The sequence below is a fragment of the Lycorma delicatula genome, chromosome 8, assembly GCF_047948215.1.
Source record: "Lycorma delicatula isolate Av1 chromosome 8, ASM4794821v1, whole genome shotgun sequence".
Taxonomy (NCBI): domain Eukaryota; kingdom Metazoa; phylum Arthropoda; class Insecta; order Hemiptera; family Fulgoridae; genus Lycorma; species Lycorma delicatula.
Window position 1 is genome coordinate 138,444,489 of NC_134462.1, and position 24,204 is coordinate 138,468,692.

At 30.9% G+C, this 24,204-nt stretch overlaps 1 protein-coding gene across 4 annotated transcripts in view; it reads right to left on the reverse strand.

The window, feature by feature from the left end:
- LOC142328852 (RNA-binding protein Raly) overlaps nt 1-24,204 on the reverse strand; it is a 938,200-nt gene that overhangs the window by 713,928 nt on the left and 200,068 nt on the right. For 2 of the 4 annotated variants that reach the window (XM_075372958.1, XM_075372955.1), the window contains exon 2: nt 17,109-17,193. The exons of the other annotated variants lie outside the window; for them this stretch is intronic. The gene's annotated coding sequence lies outside the window, so the exon portion shown is untranslated. The remainder of the gene's footprint in view (nt 1-17,108; nt 17,194-24,204) is intronic. 4 annotated transcript variants of the gene reach the window in all.

A 24,204-nucleotide genomic window follows, 5' to 3' on the forward strand; every position in this document is an offset into this window, starting at 1 on the left:
AATAGAGTATGCGTTTTACAACACATCCGATTTTCAGTTCTCTACCTGACCCCTTCCCGAGATATAAGGTATTCTAGAGTAACGGAAAGGGAACCGAAAAGGATATGTTCATCTACACCAGGAGCGTATCAGAGCGTCTATGTCAGATTGAGGGAAACGTAAGAATTAATTGTTACTTATCAGTATTATTCTCACAACCATGAAGATAACGAACACAGCGGAGGTCCCGCTGGCTAATTGCGAAGGGCTAGTATCTATATGTATATATATATATATATATATATACATTTCAACTAATCCATATTTTCTTTAAAAATGTACGTAGTAATTATTAATTTTTTTTTTTTTTAAACATACCAAAATAAATTACATGTAGTGCATTAGGATACGTTCAATACTTAAACGTTTTTGCTTCTTTCCAGATATTTTAATAGATAAATAAATCGATGCAGAGAAATAATAAAGTTCTTAAGAATATTTGGTGCTGATTTCTATATTACAAGTTCCTAGAATTTGGGCATGCAAACATAATATTAAAATGTTAAATATTTCAATCGGTGAAATTTTCTATTTCATTTTATTTTAAAAAACGTATTTATAGCATAATAATCAATATTTAAAAGAAAAGGTTGATTTAAAGATAATTATTGAAATAAGACGCAAAGGGAAACGGTCAAAAATTATTTAACATATAGAACTAGGTGGACATTAATTTTAAAAAAAATTGTAAGTACGAGGGTTATTTTTTTTCAAGGTCCGATGGGTCACGAAATTAAAACCACAGTGAAAATGAAAAATGTTTTATTTGTAACAAGTACTTACATAGTTACGCTATTTCTCTACATAGTCGCCACTCCGATTAAGACAGTTGTCGTAGCGTGGCACCAACTTTCCAATACCCTCGTCATAGAACGGAGCCGCCAGTGTTTTCAGCCATGCTTCTACGCTGGCCTGCAAGTCGATGTCTGTGCCAAAATGCTGTCCTTCTAGCCAGCGTTTCATCCTCCGCTTATTATTATTCAAATAAGAATAAGCGGACAGGAATGTTGTCATCAGGCATTGTCTTTCCCCATGACAATCCTCGGCCCCACACTGCAACTGTAACAAAGAAGCTCCTGCAGCGTTTTCGTTGGGAAGTGTTTGATCACCCACCATACGCACGGACTTGGCTTAGGAGGACAACATTTTGGCACAGACATCGGCTGCAGAACAGCGTAGAAACATGGCTGAAAACACACGTGGCTCCGTTCTATGACGAGGGTATTGGAAAGTTGGTACCACCCTGCGACAAATTTCTAAATCGGAGTGGCGACTATGTAGAGAAATAGCGTAATTATTTAAGTACTTGTTACAAATAATTTTTTTTTTATATTTTCACTGTGGTTTTAATTTCGTGACCGATCGGACCTTGTAAAAAATTATACTCGTACATAAAAATAAATTCTAAATAAAAATAAAGGGAGGTAATTATATAAGAAATATTAAGGAAAATTATGTTTCTCCTATAAACTAAAGAGGTATGCTTATTAAGAAAATTTAAAAACAATTACGCTCTAAAGCATTGGCTTTGCCTAAATTTCCATGCTTGGGGGTTGCAAAAACAGTTGTTTATATTTCTTACTTTTATTCTTTACTCTTATTTTAGAAACCCTTCTACAAACAATGTTTTATAATGTTATTTTTTTTATTTTTTAAACTCGGAGTCATCGAAAAAGTTTGCAGCAATAAAAAAAAAAATCTGATGTGGACACCACATGACTTCCTTGTCCGTCAAATTAAATTACATATACACATTTTTTTTCTGCACTTCATTTAAACTTATTTCATTTGAAAGTGAGATACGACCCTCCAATTCTTTAATAAAGTAGACAGTTACACAATTGCATTGCGATGGACACCACATTGCATCACTTTTTTTTGTGGTGTCCGTATCAGCATTTTATATTAGTTTATATATTAATTTTGTTTCACGTCGCTCAAGTAGTTATGTGGTGTGAAGTGAAAACGTGGCGGATCCGTAACATGCAGGCATCGGTTCGAATCCGACATCATATACATATATTTTAAGTTTTTTTAATTTTTTATTTAAATATATCGATTTATTAATAATTTATTAACCTCTGCAAACATTTTTGAATTAAAATGAAAAGTACATAAAATTTTATTTCACTAATACTTAAAATGTTTTTTCATATTTTTATTTTTTTTTATTATTATTTAATTATTATTGTAAAACCTTTTTTACAACCAGAGGTTAATAATTATTAAAAATCAATATATTTAAATTAACAAAAAGGAAAAGTTAAAAAAAAAATATATATATATATATATATATATATGACGTCGGATTCGAACCGATGTGCCTTCCCCTTGTAAGATCCAAATATTCTATTAATTACAATTTTATTTGGCTATAACTCTGAAACCAGTGAAAATAAGTACCACTTATGATATATCGTCGAAAAGCACTCAATAAGCGCTTATGACTGCAGTTAAAAAAAGTCCAAAATCCAAATGTTTCAGATTTTAGGCTTTTTTTAGACATTTTTGGTCCAGATTGCAATCAAAAGGGAAGTCCACAACTAGATGTTACACCAATCCGAAATCCAAAATGTCAACATTCTACGTCTAATCGTTTTTTAGTTACGTGAGATACATATGTACGTACGTATAGACTTCACGCCGAAACTAGTCAAAATGGATTCAGGAATGGTCAAGATGGATATTTCCGTTGAAATCTGAAAACCGAAATTTTTCGCGATCGCTATACTTCCTACAAGGAAGTAAAAAACATATCTCCCTATGTAATTGAGATAAAATATTAATAGGAACTGCAAAACAATCGGGATATCGTCAGATTTTTTAGATGAGATCGGCCGTGTGCCTGAATTGATGCGAACAACGCACAACGCCTCTGCGCTACTGTCAGTCATTGCAATGGCCATGATTCAGCACAAAGAACATTGCGTTTTTTGGTTTGCAAAATATTAATCTGATATAACGGTTCAACGAACTTATTGACATGTTTATGCCAATTTCCCCTCACGTTAAGAGCATTAGATAGTGGTACAAGTAGTTTAAGGAATCGTACAACGTGGAAGTGAAAACGTTTCCCGGACGGCCCAAAATGAGTGACGAAGCAGTTGAGCATGTGCACCAAAGTTGTTTAAGCCCTGAAATATCAATTTCTAGGCGAAGTTTACAGTTAGGAATTCCAAAGACAACTATTCCAAATGTGTTGCACAAGCGTTTACTCCTTCACGCTTACAAAATTTAGCTTAAACAAATTAAATCTACAGATCATCCAAAACGTGTTGTATTCACAAGTAAAATGCTTAATAACATTGACGATGATGGAACATTTTTAAAACGTGTTATGTTTATGGATAAAATGACTTTCCATGTCATCGGTTTGTCAACCGGTATAATTGCAGGATATGAGGATCTCAACAACCCGATAAAATTATTGAGTGTCTCAGATACTTGCCAAAAATAAACGTATGGTGAGGTTTGATGTCCGATCGTATTACTTTTTTCATGAGCCTATTATCACAGGAAATGTTTATTTAGACGTGCTACAACTGTACGTTTTCCCGTAAGTTGACCAAATTAAACAAGAAAGTAACGACGTTTCAACAAGATGATGTTGCCTCCACACTTTAGCCTCGGCGTTCGATGCACTCTCTATAAAAGATTCCCTAATCGTTGGATGGGTAGAAGCGACCCTGTGCTTTGGCCTCCAAGAAGCCCAGATTTGACACCCTTGGACTTTTTTCTATGGGAAAACTTAAAAAATATTGTCTACAATTGAAAAATCAGGGATGTACAACATTTTATAAAAACGGATCACCGCTGCTATTGGCACAGTTACGCCTGCTATGATCCAGCGGACCTGGACAAAAGTCGACTATCGGCTGGGTGTTTGCGGAGCTATCGATAAAGCTCAAATTGAAACGTTCTAAGGTATATAAAAAACCTTTTGAGTCGGAGAATTTTTAAAAAAATACTCGTTTGATTATCTCTAGTAGTTTCTGAGATACGATTTTCTTAGTATATACTAACAGTCAAAAAATTGAAACGCCCACGTAGATTTAGGTTTTAATTATTTATTAGCGATTTAACTATGAACTGGTGATTTAATTATCTGCTTCGGATTATCATATTCTACCGGTGAAAATAAATAGGTTCATATGAACATAGGTTCGGAAATGATCTGTTGGCAGTGGTCGGCTGGCGAAAACTTTTGCCGTTATTTCAGCGTCTTCGGTAAAACTAAGCCAGACTGTAATTATTAACGCAAAAATTAAGTCATAAGTATTGTGGTTTTATATGAAATCTGGACTGAGAAATTAAAAAAAATAGATCTCAGAATTGTATTTTTAGTAGTTTTCGAGAAATCTCCGGTAAAAGACAAAAACATTGGGATCGAAAATCGCACCATTTTATGTGTGATATTAAATAACTCGGTTAAATGGGTAATAACCACATAAAAATTACCGAACAAAACTCGTAGAGAATTTTATTATAAGTAAAATGATATGAATAAAATCCACAGAAACTAAATACAGATTTAAAATCTCGAAGTTTATTAAAAAAGATATCAAGATGTGGTTGATTTTAATTAGGTATTTAACAAAACAGAATTCTCAATATCGCAAAAAAAAGAATTAAATAGAATAAATAAAGATAACAACTGCGACCTTCTTACATAACACACATGATTAACTTTATACTATGATGACCAGTTGTGATTTTTACATAATTAATTTTAATGATCTAAATTGAAGAATAACTTTCCCTGAGATGATCGAATGACAAGAAGTGCTAGAAAAGAGACTGAGGACGAATTTGGTAAGCTTGGGTTTCATTTATTTATATATAAAGAATTAAATATTTTTAAAAAAAGCAGTCAGAATTTCAAAAAAAAATTAAAAATCAAATAAAACAATTTATTATACATGTTTAATATTAATTAAAAATTAATTTTATTTTATCACAAAAGTTTTTTTTTTAACTAATCCGTTTCACAAAGCTATTCTACGCCAAACGTAAGGGCATTTTTCGACCCCAATCTTTTTGTCTTTATCTCAGATTTCTCGAAAACCACTAAAAATACAATTCTACTTTTTTCAATTTTTCAAATTAGATTTCTTACAAAACCATTAAATTTACTCCATAATCTGGATCTCAAGAATTATATTCTGGCTTAATTATCACGAAGGCGAAAAAATCAGGACGAAATATTTCGCCAGCAGATACTCGCTGACATAGCGTTACTGCATCTATATTTATATTTTAAAAGTTTACTACTGTCTCGTGGATCACTCTGTATAAAATAAATAAATAAACCGGAAAGTTAATATTTAATTATTATAATACTTTTTTATCTCTTCTTTCTATCTGTACAGGGTCAACCGATAAAGTCTTTAAAATCGTTTGGGGACTTAGATTATAGACGTATTTTAACGGTCTTTATAATCATTTTGAATATGGATTCTGCTTCCGATTTTTTCACGCTTAGTGTTATATGTTACTTTTACATGTCCAATAACTCAGTTGAGTCGGTTTTGTGTCCCGAGAATAATTAGGTAGATTCACTAACATGAACCTTCGAGTAAGCACTATTTCCCTGTACGTCGTTCACTTATTTTATCCTGAATTGTAACATTGCAAATATCACAAACGTTTTTTCAACTGTTATAAGATGTAATATTATTTTAACTGAAAACATCCGGCATTTTTCTGTAAGTTTATAAATAGAAGTCTTTGCTATCGAACTTACCTATACGATACAGGTATTTTTAATCGATAGGATTTTAATCGAGGATAAAAATTTCTAATATATATGAAAGTTTTTATTAGTAAATTGTTTCATTTTAACTCAACGATTTTTTAAACCGGAAAACTAACATCGCTTCGTTACCTACATTATTACAAGAATTAGCTTTAAGTGAGTTAAGAAATTACCATCGTGAAGAATTGAGTCTATGACTTTTATGGAAAAATCAAGTGTTAGCGAAGTTTATAAACTTTAAAATAAAACTCTAGTCTTTAACATTTAACTCGGTCGTAAACTTTAAGATGTATTTAATTGTAATGAAGGAGACAGAATAATGTGTTATTTATTGTCAAAAAATGTCTGATATGCCGATAAGCCATCGATCAATACCGAGTAAGATATTTTTTCATATCAAAACAGCGATTTGTTATTAATTTTACCGTTTTACTAATCGTTGTCCGAAAAATAAAAAATTAAAAAATCGCTTGTACCGGTTTGAACATTTTTATCGAATGCGTTTTCTTGTTATTTTACAAAAAACGGTCGGATATTGGTACTAATGATTACAAATATTATGAAAATATAGGAATTACATCTAAGGGAATGTAAATTTCAACGGATATTTTATAATTTTTGTTAGAATATTTTGGGCAGTCAAGCGAGTGCAGCAAAAAAACCGGCTGAAATGTGTTTTAGTACGGAACATTGTAATACAAAAAAAAAATTCGAGTTGAATGCTAAATGTAATCACTCATTGTATCGATTGCCCAAAATATTTTTTAACAGTTTTATCTTCACTAGGGGTGAATATTCTATTCTGTATGGTGTTTCCAAATTAATCCATTACTTGTCTAAGACATCAGATCATCAAACCGCGGTTAAATGTTCAACTATATTTCTGATTTTAGTAAACGAGCTATGGAAATTCTAATTTTTAATTAGCTTATAAACAAGAAAGGCAGTCAAGAATTTAAACGATAATTTTTTCGTCTTTCTTTAAGTAGTGGACTGTTATTTATAAAAGAAAAGTATTACAGCCTTTTTTAGAACTTAAATTTGAATTACTGAACATTAATAACGTTAAAATCACTTAATAAGCGGATTATTTTTTAACAGTATTTTTTTTTCTGGTTTGGTACAATGTGTAAGTAAAATAATTTCTATTAAAGCAACAATAAATTACTGTAAAATTAGATTTAGAATTTTAATACGTTTTACGTTTTTACACAGTTATACACGAGAGCACGTTCACGTACACGGACACGAATAGTATATACATCTGAATGTGACAATTAAACAACGCTCAATTATTCTTACGTTCTTTGTTATGTAATTTTTTTATAAAAGAAAGGAAATATAAAATCATAAATATTTCCTTTAATTCCTAAAATTGTTATATAAACGTGATATTGAACGTCCTGTATTTCTGTGTGTTTATTTTTCTATACGGCATGCAAAGAAATAAAACAGAGAAAATATATATAAGTACGTACCCTTGTTTCTATAAAAGTACAATAATTTCTAATTTTCTCACTATCAAATTAGTCTGTAGGGAACAGTTCTGCATATATAATCAATGTTTGATGTAAACTTCGTGTTTTAAACCGTCACGTAAATTTTGTTTATGTTCTTGTAAGACCAAAAAAAAACATGATTTGAATACTTTTCTGTTTTTATGAAACTGTATGCGTCCGTCAATTATTGAATTTGTATGTTTTTATGTGCTTTTTTTAATTTTCAACTATTGAAAAAGATTCTTTATATATATATATATATATATATATATATATATATACTTTTTTAAGTTATTTAATAGGTACTTTGTTAACCTTGTATTGTTTTCAACAGAAATATTTGTTTCTATGATTTTACCGTTGTTTATTAAACATGATTAGCAATTTTTGTTGTATATAAACAAATTTTCCATTAAACATTGAAAATTTCATTTTTCGTAAAATAACATTTTAAAATGAATTTAAATTTTAGATTCCTTAATATATTTATTCAAATGAATATCCAAACGAAAAATTTGTATGAATTTAAAAAATAAAACGGATGTTCGAATACAATAATGACGGCGGTCTGTGAACATCTGTACACAAAAAACATGTCCTAGACCGACTGGTAATCAACGTCCAGCAAAGACTACTGAAGATAAATTGACTAAAATTTGTACACACATTTTTCTTACGGTGTTAAGTGCACACGAAGATAAACAATTTTTAAGAAGGAAGATTTTTTTTAAGAAGGTAAGATTTTTATAATTTCGAATTTAAAGAGTTAAAATGGACTAAAAATGAAATATACTATTTTTTTTATTTATCTGTAACAATTGAAAACATAAACGCGATTTTTGGTAAGTGTAATCTTCATGTAAATATTTAAAAACAGATTTCTGGATTTTTTAAAATTCTACCTAGATTTTCTAATTTAAAAGGGATGAAGAAAAGTAAAAATATTTTGAACAACGATTGCAAATTTTCCCCATTTATACTAAACGTGGTATTTAATAGATTTGGGCTTCAGGTAACTAACCCACCGTGTTGGTCTAATGATGAACGCGTCTTCCCAAATCAGCTGGTTTAGAAGTCGAGAGCTCCAGCGTCCAAGTCCTAATAAAGACAGTTACTTTTACACGGATTTGAATACTAGATCGTGGGTACCGGTGTTCTTTGGTGATTGAATTTCAATTAACCCAACATCTCAGGAGTGGTCGAACTGAGAATGTACAAGACTACATTTCATTTACACTCATCCTCATTCTTCCTCTGAAGTAGTACCGAACGTTAATTCCTGGAGACTAAATAGAAAAAGAAAGGGCTTCAGATAACTATCTATAAAAATCATTTTCGGGTTTTTTTAATCTCAATTTTTTAAGGGATGCGATGGCGGTTCAACCAACACAGCCACTGTCACCGTTATTGTATGTGTGACAGGCTCCACTTGCATCCGGTTACTTGACTAATAAACGTAAAATTAATCTTTTTTTTTTTTTAATTAGAAACGAAGTCCGGTCACCTCCTATCGATGTTTGTCGGGTAAAGTTAATAAACAGGAAATAGAATTTTATCCGTACGAAGTACTGGTAACTAATACTATTTAAAAGATGGAGGCCGACTATTTTGAAAACCGCATTCTTCAGATCATCAAAATTTTGGGTCCTACGGGTATATAGGCGAAATTGTTACTCTGAAGAAATTACAATACACTGATAGTTTTTATAAATCGAAAATGTTTTAATTTTTATTTATCTTTATTTTTTCGCAATCATGAATTTAATGACCACAAGGGTGGGAGGGGGTTCCAAAGGAAAGAGTTCCCTGGCTGGACGAGAAAGGAGAGCGAAGCGAGTCCTGACCGGCTATCTTTCTTTTTTTTTCAACTCGAGCACATTTCGTATTATTTGTATTCATTTTTTTAAGATATTTTTTTACTTTTGAATGATCGGTAATTCGATGCAAATGGCATTGAGAAATTTAATTTTTGTATTTACGTTCAAATTCCGATTATGTATTTCGCGAGCCAAGCCGCGATGGTAAATTCTAGTATATTAATGTTATAAATCAATAATAATTAATTTGTATTAATTATAAAACAGTCAACTACTTTTATAAAAGTAATAAAAAATTATTTTATATTTTATTACGCAGTTTTATTATTATTATTTTAAACTTAAGATATGATATTACTTCTCGGGGACATGCTGAGGACTGTTATTTAAATGTAATCCGTTCCACTGTAAGTAATTAAAACTATTCTAAATGCCTATAACAATAGACATATTCCAACAAATATCAAAAATTTTCACAAAGTCAGCATACTTCTATCACCTACAGGTCTGCTGTATAAAAATATTATTACGGATATTTTATTCTCACCAAACGTTTTTAAAAATGAAGAATGTGAATTATGAAACTCGTAATGGTAAGGTACCATATACACCGGCCTCGTAATAACTACGGCTATCGTACGTCGTATCTTGTTCTAAAGATATTCTCGGATTTGTCACCGGACACATTAATAAATTTCATTTCTATGAAGAAGTTGAAGGATGATATTCCTAATTTTTGTTTAATATTTAATTAATTTTAAGTAATATGAAGGAAAGAACAGGAGAGCAGAATATTAATGTTTATCAACAGGAGATAAGGAGATTTTGTTGTTTTGTTTATGTTAATTAACCGTAAGTTACGAGTTTTGTTTTATATTTTATTTTTCGATGGAATTATTTCTGTTTTTGTTTTAACTCTGTTTTTATTATTTATATGGAAACCCCTGACAAACTACTGCGTCAGTTTAGGGGATCCTATAAAAATGTAAACCGAATGAAATAAATGTATAAAGAAATATATATATCATTAAGAATAAATTTTTACCATTATATCATACGTTAATCTTTACAGATTTTTAGTAGTATTTAAAGACTACTTGTTTTTCAGAGAATTAAAGGAGTGCATAATTTTTAATGCGGGCCACTAACGTTAAAACATTGTATACATTATAAACTATTGTACAAAAAGCCTTGTAATCCTAAACAGAATAACAAGAGATGATGGCGGTACACTTAAGAACAACGTCGTTTTGTAGAGAATAGACGTTCATTAATCAACCACAGCCTTCTTGACATCTTAATTAATGGTATTAACCGCTTACTTCAATGCCCATTAATAAACAATATCTAATGATTAATCGAAACGTCTTCGTGTTATTTTAATTAATTATTTTAATTTAATTTACTTTTCATTTTATTTATTCACTTCATATTTCATATTTCTGGTCTTAATATTTTAAAGATGAAGTTTGTAATTTATCATTACATAATTAGTCATAAAAAATTTATATATATATTTTTTTTTACAACAAAGAAGAAAAATGAACTTAATTATTCAATTTCATCTTTCTTGACGGTGATTTTGCTTTATTCTTTAATTAAGCGATGTATTTTTTTTTTTATTTGCTTTCTAACTAAGATTTCAATTTGGTAAAGGACAACCTAAAAGTTTTGAGTTCAACACACGGGGACGGTTACTCTTTTTCATATTATGTCTGCAAGAAGGCCTCCGCAGTGTAGAAAATGTTCGATAATTAATTCCGTCAATTTTGTTGTTTTTTACAATAAAATTTTGTTTGTATAATTAACAGAAACTAAGGGAAAACTCGACTCGCGGTCCGACACACCCGTAATATTTGTATTGATCGACTAACCGAAATATAAATTTAGATATTTTTAAACGTAATTGTATTAATAAGTATATATTTCAAAGTTTTTTTTTTCTCCAAAATAACCTTTGATTTATTCTTTTTAAATTTAGACATCACATTTAGTTTGTAACGTACTTCCAAGAAAAAAAGGAATTCGTAACGGTTTTTCTTTATGTAAATCTAACCCTTACTGTTTGTACAAATGCAGAATTATTTTTTTTATTCTATGCAGACATTTTCTCTGATGATCCTGCAATAAGTTTCTTTCGAATTAAAACAGTAAACGATTTTTAAAATCAAAATTCATAATCGCGAAGATAATTCATGCCGATCTCCGCGGTAGTTCTATACAGTCTTTGTCATTCATTCTAAAACTTCTAGGTTCAAATTCCGAATAAGCTTGGTTCAAAATCTGAAATGCTGTAAACACATTTCGTATAATATTCGGGTGTATGCGATGAATAAATTATCTTAAAAACAAAATAAAAATTTGGTAATATATTTTTTATCTGTATTAACGTTATAAATTTTAAGTTATAACGTTATATACTTGAATAGTTATATATACGGAAGCCCTCAGGGTTCCGTATAGTCGGTCTGATATTCAAGTATTTTCACTCGAAATTTCAAAGAAAGTAGTTGAAAAGCTAAAGTAAAAAAATTCTTATATTCTGAACAGTCGGATCACATTCATTAATATTTATTTAATGTACGAGTACTTTTTCTCAGCATTGCTTTCATAATTTTTATTAAGATGTAATTTTTTGATTCATTGCAAACTGTTTTTTTCTAAAAGCAATGTATTTTTGTAAGCAAATTCATATTTTAAATAGAAATAAAATATTTTTTTATGTACATATATAATAAAATTGTGATAATGAAATATTAAAAATAATATATTTTTATTTATTCATTTAATTTTGAATTTTTTGGAGCTGTTTCAAATCAAGAGCTCTAAGTTGTTGGTATTTATTTATTTTTAATATGGGACCGATTTGAAAAGGTCGAAATTAAAATAAATAATTGCATAATAGACATCAATTTTTAATTTTACTTTATAATGCGGTTTTTGAAGCAGATATTATTCTGTTTGTAAGTTTGTTTTATTTAACTTGAAAATTAAATTAAAATAATATAGGTTGATACAAAAACAAACCGGAAATGTCGATTTGTTAAGACAAAATCTATGTATTTATGATATTAATAAACATACTTTTTACTTATTTAATTTTTTTTTTTAAATTGCATTTGTTCTTTTAGTTTTTTGAGTGATAATTTTCTTGATTGGTTTGGTTTTTTTTTTTTAATTTTAACGGCTTTTCCAATAGCGATTTCACCCGCGCTGTTTGCGTATAGAACTTCAAAAATTGGGAAGTTTTTTTAGTAATTATGTGTAACATGTTGTTCTTAGAGTTATAGCTATTCACCGGATAAGGTAGACTGAAATGGATGAATTATACCTTTTCAGTTAAATTAAAAAACTAAATATAAAAGATTGAGAACGCTCTGGCGTATATTCACGTTGTCTACAGTGGTAAATTTTAGTAGCCGATGTTCTACTTAGTAAATATGATCTCATGGACCTAAGCGTTATATAAATATTAATACCAGATTGAAAGTCGAATCTATGCCGGTTCAGTGTTTAGCTTACTCTAATGGAATTTTTTAGTTCAGGTTATAAAAATCTACAGTTCTACTTTACTTGCGCGAGGATAAGTTCTCGCAAGTCCCGCCAGATAGACGACGACATTAAATTTAGTAAATCATTTAATATCATTAACCAGCGGGTTAATCTGATGGTTAAAATCGTCATCGCAAAATCAGTCGGTTTTCGAAGTCGTGAGTTCTAACATACAAGTCCTTATAAAGGCATTTGCTTTTTTAAGCATTTGTTCTCTCTCTCTCTCTTTTTCCTGTTTAGCCTCCGGTAACTACCGTTTAGATAATTCTTCAGAGGATGAATGAGGATTATATGTATGAGTGTAAATGAAGTGTAGTCTTGTACATTCTCAGTTCGACCGTTCCTGAGATGTGTGGTTAATTGAAACCCGACCACCAAAGAACACCGGTATCCACGATCTAGTATTCAAATCCGTGTAAAAATATCTGGCTTTACTAGGACTTGAAAGCTGTAACTCTCGACTTCCAAGTCAGCTGATTTGGGAAGACGCGTTAACCACTAGACCAACCCGGTGGGTTTAAGCATTTGTTAGGTTTCAATTAACCACACGTCTTACTAAAGGTCGACCTGAGTTTGTTCCTGACTACATGTTTACCAGTACATTTACATTTATAATGTAGCTACGTCAGGCCTGGCAAGCCGTTTGCAACAATTTCATTTGCCTACACACACGCACACACAGACACACCTACCCAGACCCGGCAGTAGTTGGAAAACTGGTTGGAGAAAACAAGCAACATAACCTCATATTGAAGAAGTAGTTAATAATGACCTAAAAACGATCGATACGATTACAATCGATATAAATAATATCTATCATAGACAACGAAATTAATTTTTTGTTTTATTGAATATTCTAGGTTATTTTTATATATATTTTTTTTATTAATGATTTATATAGCAGAGAGATTGGTGATTTTTTAATTGTGGCAAACGTTCCGGGGGTCATAATAAAGTTACAATTAAAATTTTATTAATGATCGGTTCAGTAGTTTTTGCGAACAAACGTAAAAATCGCTGCCTCTTTATATCGAATGATTCATGAAGGACTAACGAAATTATTGAGGTAACTTAAGATTCAGTTGAGGTCTCATTTCATAGCAAAACAATTTAAGTTTTAACTCTGCTAATTCATTAGTTCGGAATTTGGCCGCCAGCGCCGTCACCAATGTTATTTAAAACGGATACATTTACTGGTGCGGAACATGGTCGCTGTGTGTTTTTGTTCTACGATTTGCAGTGAGCGATTACTGTTCAACGTAATTTGTGTGGGGACAGTACGTTAGGGAGCCTCCTAGTAGGCGTGCAATTTACTCTTGGTACCAAACTTTCGTTGAGACAGGTTGTTCTTCTTCCAGACAGAACAGCGCGTCCTCCTTCTAGGAGGCAACCGTAAATGGTATCGTTTATCTGGAAAAGCTTCAATATTTTCTAATTCAATTAGACGATGATGACCCTGATGGACACCATTACTATCTGCATGACGGGGTATCACCTCGCTCCCCAGGTTTGATTCCGCTAGATTTTTTCTTGTGGGGTTTAATTAAAGATCGAGTTTATATAACAGCTTTGCCTGCTCATCTTGTTGAGTTAAGACTTCGAATTGATGCTGCAGCTAAAGAGCTAACGTCCGTCGTGCTGGCTATAGTTTGGAATGAAATCGATTTCAGATGGGACGTATGTCGCATTACAAACGGAACCGTATCGAATCGAAGAGAATGATCGGGTGACAAACTTGATATGTTTTTCTATGAAATTAGACTTCAACCGCATCTCTAAGTTGAATCAGGATCAGTAATTAGGATTAGTTTCAATTCGCCCTACAAGATCGCGGCACACTTCCACCCTCTTGTATTTCTATTCAACAGTGAGGCTTTTTGGGACCAATTTTGCCCAAACTTTTTTCATGTCAAATTCGTCGGTCAAAATTTGATGGACTGTGGTACAGTTCAAATTTAATTGTTCTGCAATCATTCTGATAGTCGATGGCCCGTCGTATCACATCAAGTCTCTGATTCGCTTAACATTGTCATCACATTTTGACGTTACCGGTCTTCCAGAAGGTTGATCGTCCGCAACTCATTTCCGGCCATCTGAAAACGCTTTAAACCACTTAAAACTTGAGCTTGTGACAGATCGTAACTCCATACGCCCTTTTCAATTTTTGAAAAGTTTTAGTAGCATTCTCACCGAGTTTAACACAAAACTTGATTGCAAAACGTTGCTCATAATTAGAACTACTCATTTTTGTAGCGCACAACAAAAACTCGTGACACGAAGTTTGTTTTCGTCTCACATGGTAACAATAGAATAAAAATATTAATACCTAATATAAATCAGTTGCTTATATAACCATATGTTTACTAGTAACTTAACATTGCTGCCACTTCGGTCGCCAAAAAAAAACTAGTCTCATTACTTTATTTACACGTCTCGTGTGTGTATGTGTGTGTATATATATATATATATATATATATATATATATATATATATGTGTGTGTGTGTGTGTGTGTGTGTGTTTTTTGTGTGTGTTAAAAATTTAGGTTAAGCTAAAAAATATGCTTAAATAAATTTTTTTCTAAATCTAATAACATCTCCTTCAATAACGAAGGAGATGAGATTTATTCTTAAATAAATTAAGAAAATGAAAATTGTCAAAAAAACCTTTACTGCATATTAGGTTCAGGATCTACATAAAAAAAACTGTAAGCTCGCTTTGGTAGCTCTATATATATATAAAATTCAAGCTTCCAAAAAAATGTTTGAAAAGTATTTACCGAATGGAGGTAGAGCAAAAGAACAAACAAAAAAACACATATTTTAATTTTTTAAAATGGTGGTTGATTCTTTTAATTTTTTTTTATTATTTATGTATATGTACATTGCAGGTAACAAATTAAATAAAGTTTTCTCTAAAATGCTTCTGGAGAAAACCGAAATTGGTTTTTTCGCAATATCCTCCACCCGCTTAACAAATTTTGAAAAAAATGAATACCATCAATGCCCAAATATAAGAAATATTTGAACCGAGTTTAAAGTAAATCGGGCCTTTCAATCCCGAGATATAAGGATAAAAGCAGTATGACACAATACAATTCTGGATGAACTAGGTGGATCCTATTAAATGTTTTTCCCATTATCACCGAACTTTCCTCTTTAATATAGCTACTTTTAGCTAAATTCGCCGGGAAAGTTAAATAAATGAAACGTTGCGCAATAATATTATTATTAATATTACATGTTTTAGGAAAAAATAGAGTGATCGTTTTTTTATGTTTGTTAAACCTCTGGGACCATCCTTAGGTATTGCTTCAGAAGATGAGATGAATGATTTGTAACGTGTGTGAAAATGCCATGCTTGACTGGGATTCGAACCCGGGACTTCCGGATGAGAAGACCCACCGGGTCGGTCTAGTGGTGAACGCCTCTTCCCCGATCAGCTGATTTGGAAGTCGAGAGTTCCAGCGTTCAAATCCTAGTAAAGTCAGTTACTTTTATATATTTGAATACTTTTACTTTAGCATTTATTTTTTGCTTTTATTTTAGTATTTGTATACTCGATCGTGAATACCGGTGTTCTTTAGCGAATGGGTTTCAATTAACCACACATCTAGAACGGTCGACATGAGACTGTACAAGACTACACTTCGTTTACATTCATGCATATCATCATTCATCCTCTGAAGTAATTACCGGAGACTAAACAGTAAAAGACTGATAGTTTACGTTATAATAAGCTTATGTAATAAGCTTATAAGCTATTTACATGATAAAATAACACTCCGATGCGATACAGTTATATATCCAATACTGCAGCTATTTGGTGAGGAATTAAAACGACAAAGAATGTAGAGAAAATACAGCTGGAATTTAAATTTCAATGGATTTTTGGTTAACAATAATAAATATTTCGGTAGTTGTAAACGGTTCTTTCTTCAGATAATGTAAAATTTCTAAACATCATTCGTAGAAACCGTTTTTTTGTTTAGTCGTTAGCAATTTATTCGTTTAAAATTCTATATTAAATATATAGTTCTATTATTTTTTTTGTACCATATTCCATTTTATTTGATTACATTTTCCCGCGTCTAGATTTGTACATAAGTTTTCAAAATATTATAGTATTAATATTAAAAACGGTAAATTCTAATAAATTATCAACAGTAATAAATCTTTGATCCTCCTTTTCCGTTTAGTTGTATCTATAAATTGTTTAAAAACTTTTACTGCTCATGTACGTAAAAATCAAGAAGTTTATTAGTTTTAGAAAGAAAAACGGAACATATTTTTCTATTTATTTTATTATTATTAAATATTGTTTAATATATTATTTATTATATAAATACAAAATACAACAAAAACGGAAATTCTACGTAACGATAAATAATGTTACTGAATCACAAAACAGTAAATATTATTAAATTATATGCATTTCATTCGCATTACCTCGGTTTGAAAAACTGTTTTTTTTAATTTTCAATAATTGTGTCGACAGAAAAATGTTGTATTTCCTCCATGAATTATAATTTACCTGCAACAACAAAAATAAATAATTATTTAATTAAAATGAAATATAAATATACTAATATAACAAAACAACATCGAAGCTTATTTATTTTCGTAACAAGGATTTTTTTTAATTAACTTAATAAATAATACTATATGAAATTGGTATCTTCTACCAAACTGCAGTTCGACCTTTTACGTAATTCCTAAAAGCGGGAAATATTGGTTCCATCCTATCACATAATTTTCGAGTCTTTCGTTGTGTAGATTTTTTCTGGTTTATTTATTTATATATTTAAAATTATTTAAAAATACAAATACCTTATATAAATATATTCAAAATTACCGTTATTAATTTTTCTTTTATAAACTCGTACTTTTGTAATGCCTTATCAATCATTGTATTTTCTTCTTTTGTAAATTGAAAATTTTTACAAATATTTTTTAAATTCTCGGAATAGTCGTTATTTAAATTGTTCTGCCGTCAGATTCCAGTCTGTTACAACAACAAGTTGTAAAAATTAAATAAATAAAAATAATATTGAAACTGAAAATGATTAAATTTTAGGAAAAATTTAAAACAATTTAAAAAATATTATTATATCAGAATAATATTTTTATATTATTATAACTTGCCTTCCTACGAGTATATCACTACGTTGGTAATCCATCATTCGCAATCTCAAAAAAAGAAAATATTTTTGTTTTTATTTCTTTCTCACTTTTCGTACTCCTCATAAATAATGATTACGGCACTAGTGACAACTTTTTTTGTTTCAAATTTTTATTTACAATCGGTTACATTTTTGTAGGAACCTTACGTAAATTGCATCGTATATTACACGTTAAAAAGGAATATCCAGAAAAATTTCCAGAAAGATTAAATACTACTACATATAGAATCTCTGAGGGTAGAACTTTTTCTTAACGTAGTTAAGAAAAATTGTTCTACGAGTAGTATATTTTTTTTTTTTTTTTGTCTTCAGTCATTTGACTGGTTTGATGCAGCTCTCCAAGATTCCCTATCTAGTGCTAGTCGTTTCATTTCAGTATACCCTCTACATCCTACATCCCTAACAATTTGTTTTACATATTCCAAACGTGGCCTGCCTACACAATTTTTCCCTTCTACCTGTCCTTCCAAAATTAAAGCGACTATTCCAGGATGCCTTAGTAAGTGGCCTATAAGTCTGTCTCTTCTTTTAACTATATTTTTCCAAATGCTTCTTTCTTCATCTATTTGCCGCAATACCTCCTCATTTGTCACTTTATCCACCCATCTGATTTTTAACATTCTCCTATAGCACCGCATTTCAAAAGCTTCTAACCTTTTCTTCTCAGATACTCCGATCGTCCAAGTTTCACTTCCATATAAAGCGACACTCCAAACATACACTTTCAAAAATCTTTTCCTGACATTTAAATTAATTTTTGATGTAAACAAATTATATTTCTTACTGAAGGCTCGTTTAGCTTGTGCTATTCGGGATTTTATATCGCTCCTGCTTCGTCCATCTTTAGTAATTCTACTTCCCAAATAACAAAATTCTTCTACCTCCATAATCTTTTCTCCTCCTATTTTCACATTCAGCGGTCCATCTTTGTTATTTCTACTACATTTCATTACTTTTGTTTTGTTCTTGTTTATTTTCACGCGATAGTTCTTGCGTAGGACTTCATCTATGCCGTTCATTGTTTCTTCTAAATCCTTTTTATTCTCGGCTAGAATTACTATATCATCAGCAAATCGTAGCATCTTTATCTTTTCACCTTGTACTGTTACTCCGAATCTAAATTGTTCTTTAACATCAATAACTGCTAGTTCCATGTAAAGATTAAAAAGTAACGGAGATAGAGAACATCCTTGTCGGACTCCCTTTCTTATTATGGCTTCTTTCTTATGTTCTTCAATTGCTACTGTTGCTGTTTGGTTCCTGTACATGTTAGCAATTGTTCTTCTATCTCTGTATTTGAACCCTAATTTTTTTAAAATGCTGAACATTTTATTCCAGTCTACGTTATCGAAAGCCTTTTCTAGGTCTATAAACGCCAAGTATGTTGGTTTGTTTTTCTTTAATCTTCCTTCTACTATTAATCTGAGGCCTAAAATTGCTTCCCTTGTCCCTATACTTTTCCTGAAACCAAATTGGTCTTCTCCTAACACTTCTTCCACTCTCCTCTCAATTCTTCTGTATAAAATTCTAGTTAAGATTTTTGATGCATGACTAGTTAAACTAATTGTTCTGTATTCTTCACATTTATCTGCCCCTGCTTTCTTTGGTATCATAACTATAACACTTTTTTTGAAGTCTGATGGAAATTCCCCATTTTCATAAATATTACACACCAGTTTGTATAATCTATCAGTCGCTTCCTCACCTGCACTGCGCAGTAATTCTACAGGTATTCCGTCTATTCCAGGAGCCTTTCTGCCATTTAAATCTTTTAATGCTCTCTTAAATTCAGATCTCAGTATTGTTTCTCCCATTTCATCCTCCTCAACTTCCTCTTCTTCCTCTATAACACCATTTTCTAATTCGTTTCCTCCGTGTAACTCTTCAATATATTCCACCCATCTATCGACTTTACCTTTCGTATTATATATAGGTGTACCATCTTTGTTTAACACATTATTAGATTTTAATTTATGTACCCCAAAATTTTCCTTAACTTTCCTGTATGCTCCGTCTATTTTACCAATATTCATTTCTCTTTCCACTTCTGAACACTTTTCTTTATTCCACTCTTCTTTCGCCAGTTTGCACTTCCTGTTTATAGCATTTCTTAATTGCCGATAGTTCCTTTTACTTTCTTCATCATTAGCATTCTTATATTTTCTACGTTCATACATCAGCTGCAATATATCGTCTGAAACCCAAGGTTTTCTAGTAGTATATTAGAAAACAATAATAAGAACCGTGAAAGTAACAGATCGATTAAACTCTTAGATAAAGAAAAAAGATCTAACATAAGATTTATCTTAGATAAAGATAAAAGATTTGGTAGAAGATATTGAAAGTGAAAACAGAAACAGAGAAGAAGGAAACAAAGGATCGATTAATGCACAACACAGTGGGTGTAATTACACTATGGAGTTACTAAGGTGCAGGACGTGTAGCCGCTTAAGTCTTCTAACATCCTCACCGTTGTTTAGGAGGATTTCCACCAAGCAATTACGCGGTCGTTTAACCGATGTTCACATTTCGAACTGAAATGTGTTTCTTCGTTTACGAATTGTAGATTTCACATTTGTACAAACCACGGCGCTTCAGCTATACACCTCGATAGTTTATTCTGAAACCGCTTTATAATTTCAACATTCGATTTGCTTTCTGTACCCCGTAGTTGACGCCGTATGTCCATATCGTATTCAAAACAGCCGAATATAAAGACAAAAGACATACAATCTCAAACCTCGCCAACAAAAATAACACAGGCGTCCTGCCCAGCAACCGGTACATTTATGTTAAGTCGCTTTCTCTTCTCCCTCGCGTGAACCTTCCACGTCAAACGACGATCCAGGTGAAGCCCACTGGCACCTTACACTTTCAGTATGCGAAATTAAAATGCCATCGAGTGGACCCACAGGTAGTCTCCTCTCCTCACTGCGAACGTCACACGGCTCGACTTAGCTTGATTAACCCTTATCTTTCGTGTACCCAGCCGCCTGCTGATTAAATTTAATCCGCATTGTAGAATAATTGACGCCGCAGTTGGGTCGTCACGAACAGCCAGAATAGCCTGTCATCGATTAAAGAAGCGACATTGACTCTATTCTCTACCGGAAGATCGACGGTGAAGACACAGTATTAAGAAGTTAAAATTCAGTTATAATAATTTATAAAATCCTAAATCTCTTCCCAATTCAGGTCTTAACTTACAACAGGTAATAGTCTATCCCGTAGTTCTCCATTCCTTTTATAATTTTTTATCCGCACACGGGTTTCTTTCCTTTTGGAGTTTTTGAAAACGGTTATTCTTGGTATATACGGCATTTTTGTATGCCTATCCATATTGAAATCTATTTTTTGTTTTCAGTAATTTATAAACAACGCATTAAGAATATAATAATAAGTAAGTTTATTTCATTTTTTTTTCAATGCGTTAAATTTTAATTTTTCAAATTAAGTGCAAATAACCTATTTGTGAAATTCAAATTAACATGTAATCGGTTGTTTTTATGTAGCATCGACTTCAAAAAAACTCGAAATTAAAGAAGATAAAAGACTTTTTTAAGCTTTTTACTTCCTCGTACGAAGTAAAGGAAGTATTATAATCGAAAAATTTCGGTTTTCAGATTTTAATGGAAATTTTCATTTTTACCATCCTTGAATCTATTTTGACTAGTTTCGACGTGATGCCTATACGTACGTACGTACGTACGTATCTCGCACGACTCGAAAACGATTAGCCGTAGAATATTGAAATTTTGTATTTAGGACTTTTGCAACATGTAGTTGTGCACCTCCCTTTTTGAATACAATCGGTATTTAGAATAATTGAATGTTATGTTGGTAATAACGATGTGTATTATATCGGATTATTTAATATTATTGAAAATTATAATTTGCAATCGTATTATTTTTGGATTTTCTTAGCAAAATGTTCTTCTAAAAATTGTATATTTATTTTTTTTAAATTAATTTTATTTAATTACTTGACAGAACAATAAAATACAATGTTATGTCGGTGCTAACTGTACATTTTTTAATTGTATTTAATTTAAAGTGATTGTTGAAAATTATTTTATTAATTACCGTTGATATTTGAATTCGAATAGTATTTATTTTTTTCTTTAAATATTTGTATTTACTAGGAAAATCATTTTCATTTATAATAAAAATTATTTATAAACTATTAATTTCAACATACTTATTCTATCTTTTAAATTTATATTTCTATTTAATAAAAATAATATCTTTCAAATGACATCTTTTTCTTTTGTTAGGGGGAAGTAAAAGTTTAGTAAATAATTCGACTTGTAACAAATACTACGCACTCGTGAGTAAGTCGCGTAAATAAATAAAGCAAGTCGTTTATTCAATAAATGTAAGACTTACATTTATTTAATAGGCGTACAAGGAAGTCATGTGGCATCCGCATAAGATTTTTTTTAAATAGGTTTTTGTTTTACTATTGTTATACAGTGTTTACACCATACTTTATAACAGTAATTATCGTACCAAATTTGGTAACTTGGATATCGTTAAAAAATTAAATACTAAAGGAGATATCAAAAAACTTTATAATTTTGAGGAAGGGGATGATTAAATGATTGTAATCATTAAATCATTCAAAATTTAAATTATTTATCATTTTATGAAAACTAGAACGATTCATTTTATCTTCTCTCTGCTGGTGTATGCTGTTAAGTCTTGTACTTTGTCAGAAGCATTAATGAAGCACGAACAAAGCCTTTTTTTCGTTGTAGGTCTATCAACGATCGGATAAGATCAGTTATAATTAAGGTTCCCAACGAGGATTTTCTTAAAATGCAGGAGATGCTCAATAGACTAGTAAATGACAGATATAATCGTTAAAGGAATAATTTAAAGACATTTTTCACGTATAGTGAGACATCCACACAAGAATCGCCTTCCGTGTCTCATATTTTAAGGGAAAATCTTGGGAACGAATTCCAGACCAGCGAGAATTTTCCGGTTAAAGAATGTAAAGGAACGGTTTCTTAGGACAATCGATTGTTTTTTCATACAAATATAGACAAAGTTAAAACTGTGTAGATGGTTGCCGACGTTCGGTAACGGACCTGCTACTCAAAGAAGAAGAAGGTAGAAAAACTACCTTAATCAAAATACATGTCAGTTAGAAATTTATGAAAACTAATTTTTTTTATAATTATCGCTTTTTTTTCAATTTCTTTCACGTTTTGCACTTTGGCAGAGGTTCTGCTTTAACGGATCGTAAATAATAAAACGATGTATTAGATTAAAATCATATGTTAGAAAATTAAAATTTAGAGAGGTACATTTACGATTCCCCATCCCTGATATAAAATAACTTACGCTACTATTATTGTAATCTATTATCAAGATTGTGATATAATGAAAATTTAATTCAATATCGCAGATTAGAGAAAGCAGTAAACTACAAGAACAATAATATCTAATTTTATAAATAATTTATAATTCTTATTTGGTATTTTCAATATTTGATTAAAAAGAGTCAATATTTTTAAAACGGCGCCTATAAATAAAACACTTAATTCTTTTTAAAAATTTGTTTTTTTTAGATTTCCTGAAGTTGCTAAATCTATTAACAAATTTCTTCACACATCATTAAAAACATAATGCTTTATATGAACACTTTTGTGAAAAAATTAGCATTTCCGGGATTCAAAGTAGATTGGATTTGTGATGGCATTTTTGCTGTAACCTTCAACTTACCGTGCCACCCTATCGTCATTTATAAGCGAGTTACAAAGTTACAATGAATAAGACAATAGAAATATTTGTTGAACCTCAAATTCGGTCACTGATCTGCTTTTCTTACTTTTAAGACGCGATACTAACTGAAATTCATAGATAACTGGTTGCTTTATACGAGTAGCTTATTAAAATGAATAAAAAAAAATGCGATAATGATGTGAATTATAAACACCAACCTCTGAATTGCAGCGAGTATGTCGCAGACTATCATTCAGGAGGTCATGGATTCAAACCCACTCAGGTTTGGCATTTTTCATACACAAAAATATGTTTCATTCTTTATTCAATTTACACGGTAACTTGCATCTTGATTCTAATTCTCAAACCTTTACGAACCGGTTTTTTTTTTAATATGCGTCCTTAAAATATTTGCCAAATTACTTTCTGTGCCGATCACGACAAAGCTTTTTCATTCGAATTAAATCGATTTTATTCTTCTTTTCTATAAAAATAACAAGTATCTTTGAATCTCTCAACCTTCAATAACATAGAATGAAAATGGAATAAATAAATGAAAATTGCGTAAGCACTCAAGCGTTGACTTATGAGATGTCTTCTTTCCGGTGAAACTTCACAAGTTAACGTTGAAC